General features: G+C 36.0%; 1 non-coding gene across 1 annotated transcript; it reads right to left on the bottom strand.

Moving 5' to 3' along the window:
* Positions 1–1,966: 1,966 nt before the first annotated feature.
* LOC122096990 lies at positions 1,967–2,073 on the bottom strand. Its single transcript, XR_006145462.1, has one exon. It is a non-coding gene; the product is annotated as a U6 spliceosomal RNA (small nuclear RNA).
* Between the last annotated feature and the right edge of the window lie 2,521 nt (positions 2,074–4,594).

Raw genomic sequence — 4,594 nt, 5'->3', positions numbered from 1 at the left:
ATTCATATTGTCCAATAAATAATAGCATAGCAATTATTGCCCATGGTAATTGTTTTCTGTCACATTTTGTCTTCAACACAGATTGTGTTGGTGACATTGGGTTATCGTGCACAGAGCTGAGCTTATAAATTGAGGTCCAAAGAGAGGCAAATTTCTTCTGTCCCACAGTTCCAGTATTCTTTTAAAAAAGTACTAAAACTTTTAAATACTATCACTTACTCTCTTTTAAGAATCTCAACATGAAATAAATTCACATATAATCACTCCAAAATGCTTTAAAAGTAGGAAATGATAAAACAGTCCCCCCGTGAAGTAAATTTTTTTCTACTTTTAAAATTATTCTGAAAGCATTGTGATGGTTGGTCACACGTGTAATCCTGTTTACTCTGTATATCTACTCAGGACCCTGAGAATTATGGATAAGAGTTGGAAGCCAATCAGGCCAAAAAATTCCTAAGATTATTTTTCCAAAATTTAAATAAACTAGCAAAGCTCCAGGAATGGAGATGTAGCTCATATAGTAGCTCACCAATCTAGAGAGAAAAGGCTTAGCGAGACCTTGAAGCCCTGAGTTAAAACTCTGAGCACACCAACATGCAGGCATGCACACACACACACAAACACACACACACACACACACACACACACACACTCACACACTTACTCAAAATATCTTTGTGTCAGTCTTTTCCATTAATTTCTTTGTGTGTGTGTGTGTGTGTGTGTGTGTGGGTGTGTGTGTTTTAATTGTGAAAATACTGTACAGAGGGGTTACAATTACATGGGCAAGATAATGAGCACATTTCTTATCAAGTATTGTAGCCTCCTCCTTTGTTTCCCCTTCCCATCCCTTCCCAGCCTCTCCCCAGCCCCCCACCCAATCCTCTCCCCCATTAATTTCTTTGTTAACAATATTATATGGGTAAAATAAAATAAACTCTTCCATCTCAGAACATTTTCTAATGTTTTTTATTGTAAAAGTACTGTACAGAGGGGTTAAAGTTACATGAGCAAAGTCATGAGTGCATTTCTTATCAAGCATTGTTACCTCCTCCTTTGTTTTTCCCCCCACCATCCCTTCCCCTCCACCTCCACAAGTACACTTCTCATCCCCACACCTCCACACCCCCCAACATGTTGTCTTGTACATCTCATTGTTACAATGGCTCAACTTTTATCTCTATTTAAGCATTTTGATTTTTCCTTTTCCTTCCCCAAATTAGAGAAGTGTATTTTCAGGATGTATGTGCACCAACATCAAATCCAGTGAAAACAGGGCTTATACTGTGCGGGAGGACCAAATAAAAAACAAAAAAAATCACATTATACATTATAAATATGTTAGAAACAACAGTAAGAAAGAATAAAAAAAAAACACTTCTGTCCTTATCTTGGGGTTCATTTAGCTTAACATCATCTTATTTAGTAATATTCATATAGCTTTTGATCTTTTCTGCTTATCCCAGTTTTCTGCTTATATTATTTATTGCAAGTAAGGGATACCTTACATATATATACATTCCAATCTATATTTATATTTATGTATATAAATATACATATATACAAATATATATACATATATATGTATGTGTAGTTAGATAGATAGATAGATAGATAGAAAGATAGATAGATAGATAGATAGGAAAATACATACACACACACACACACACACACCAAAATTTCTTGATTCATTCATTTTCTGAGGGGCATCGGGTTTGGTTCCCTATCTTAGCTATGGTAAATAATGCTGCAATAAACATAGCTGTGCTGGTAGTTATAGTATGGTCTTGTTTGATCATTTGGATGAATGCCCAAAAGTGAGATTGCTGGGTCATAGGGGAGCTCTATGTAGAATCTTTTGAGGAACCACCATACTTCTTTCCAGGTGCTTGAACAAGTTTTCACTCCCACCAAGAATGGAGTAGGGTTCCCTTCTGTCCACATACCCTCCAGCATCTGTTGTTGTAAAAATGTGGAAATCTTCATGAATTTGCATGTCATCTTTGCGTAGGGGTCATGCTAATTCTCTCTGTATTTTTTCAATTTTAGTGTATGTGTTGCCAAACTGAGCACAGAACATTTTTTATACATAAAGTGGAATTGATTTTCCTAAACTAGAAAATTCAACAAAAATAAGTTCAAAAGACTTGTCGTGAAGTTTTAGAACCATATATTTCTTATGTAAGCACACATTTAAGAATAAAGTTAAGTTAGATATGTCAAAAACAAAATAATTCCAGATATTTGTTGTTCAAGAGATGTGTAAGAGTAGAAATTCAATTATTCTATACATGGCACCTGTCATAATGAGCACTGTAGCAAGTGCTAAGGTTTGTTAAAAATTTTATTGTTTTAAATATGTTTAATTTTGGGAATTTGCTTATATATGCCAAAATTAAGACTGTCCGGCAGGTCATAAAACTTTTCCATAAAGTATTTAAGATTTATGGTAGCAGACATATCCTACTAAGTATGTACATTTCAGAGTTTATAGAAACTTTACTATGAGAAGTTACAAAGTCTGTGTAAAGAAACAGAGAGAAGAGTTAAGATTTTAACTACACAGTTTCTGTTAAAACTTGAGGGCCTCTTTTACATGTTAGTGAGAAACAAATGATGATATAAGCCATATACAAATGATGAGATGAGCCATAAAGAAAGAGTAACCTTAGTGGGTAACTTTAAAGGCTACCCGTAGCCTACAAAACTCTTGTGAAATAATAATCTTAGCCAGTTTTAAATGTACAGGAATATGAGTAAATAGGAAAATCTAATATGTAGAACACTTCAAAAACTGGAAACACTGGTGTTTGGTTTTTATTTTATTAAACATTAATAATTAATTATTGGTTTTCTTTATTTGTAGCATTCTTTTCCTTTTTGTAATAGAATACAACTTTTCATAACTCATCATCAGGAGGTACTTTGAGAATGTTACTGGGATGTCCACACCATTTTTTATTGATGCATGTGAATGTACAAAGAGAAAAATTAAGAACAAAATATTGATTTAAAATTTTCTCAAGTAGAAATCTGAATCAGAAGTGTTGATAAATGTATACACTTAAAATCTTAGTCCTAGGCTGAAGCAGTGTCTTTACAGAATTGAGGCTACAAATGTGAGAGCTGTGTTTTGTTTAGTTTTTTGGTTTGGTTTTTGTTTTTGTGGGGCTTGAACTCTGGAGCCTGAGTGCTGTCCCTCAGCTTTTCAGCTCAAAGATGGTGCTACCACTTGAGCCACAGCACCACTTTTGTCTTTTTCTTCTTCTATGGTGCTGAGGAATCAAACCCAGGACCTCATGCATGCAAGGCAAACACTCTACCACTGAGCCCCCTTCCCAGCTTCTGAAAGACTATGTTTTAAGAAATCATCTAAACAACATTTGCTTTCTGGTTTGGGTTATATAATGAAATATATGAATATCTTTTTACATTTTGGTCATTTTCATACTTCTTTTTATTGTGAAAATACTGCACAGAGGAGTAACAATTACATGGGTAAGATAATGAGCACATTACCTTTGTTTCCCCTTCCCATCCCTTCGTATCCTCCCCACCGTCCCCCCAACCAAAGTTGTAAAGTTCTTTTTTCGACATAAAGACTTGTACATCTCATTGTTCAAATGGGTCCTCCCCGTATCTCTGTTTTAACGATTTGTTTTTTCCCTTCTCCTCCACATACATCAACTTCATATATAGTGAAAACAGGGGTTATACCATGGGGGAGGGACATACAAAGCAATAAAAACATAATTTTATAAATATGTTAGAATCCATCACATGAAAGATCTCTCTCTCTCTTTTTTTTGTCAGTCGTGGGACTTGAGCTCTAGGCCTGGCAACTGTCCCTGAGCAATTCAGCTCAAGGCTCATGCTCTACCACTTGAGCCATAGATCCACTTGTAGTTCTCTGTTTTTTTTTTTTTTTTTGTAATTAAGTGATTACAAAATTTGCCAATTTTCACAGTATTTTGGGATGATGATGCTCATTTAAAGTCACAAACTCATTGTAGCTTTCCTGGAGCCAATTGTCTATCACGGTCTGTAACATATAATGGTGTACACATATACACCATACATGTGATCAGCAGCATGGGGTTATTTAATAGTGGTTCGACCAGAGGAGTGGAAGTTCTTTGTTTCTTCTTTTCTTAAGTCCTTCTGCGTGGGTGATCTGCAGGCAGCCTCCTTTTTCTCTGGGACTCCAGCAGCCCCTGCTGCGCTGCTTGCCACCAGTAAGCACTGGAGGTGGAGTCTTCGTGCTTCTCTGTTCTGAAATTCTTTTTCTCTCTTTCTTTTTTGTTATTTTCCACCTCCTGTATTTCTCTGGGTGTTCATCTTTTTGTTTTTGTCGGTCTCTTGGGGAGGTTAAGCTTAGGAACTCTAACTCTCTTTTTGGTTGGGGAGAGCTGTGACGTTTCCCTACTGCCCTGTTGCCATCTTGGTCCCCCCTCCCATTTTCATACTTCTAAATTTATACTAACTTCAGCCACTTTATCCTTTGCAAAGTCATGAAATAGCTCTGAGAATTTGCTTCTGTGAAGATTGTTTTTGGATTTATTTCTTCTGCTCTCTATCCATTCCCTATTCTCCA

Source organism: Dipodomys spectabilis, unplaced genomic scaffold (assembly GCF_019054845.1).
Source record: "Dipodomys spectabilis isolate Male_0828 unplaced genomic scaffold, ASM1905484v1 ptg000410l, whole genome shotgun sequence".
In the NCBI taxonomy this organism is placed as follows: Eukaryota; Metazoa; Chordata; class Mammalia; order Rodentia; family Heteromyidae; genus Dipodomys; species Dipodomys spectabilis.
Note: the sequence above shows the minus strand (reverse complement) of the source record. Positions and strands in the feature narration are given on the sequence as shown.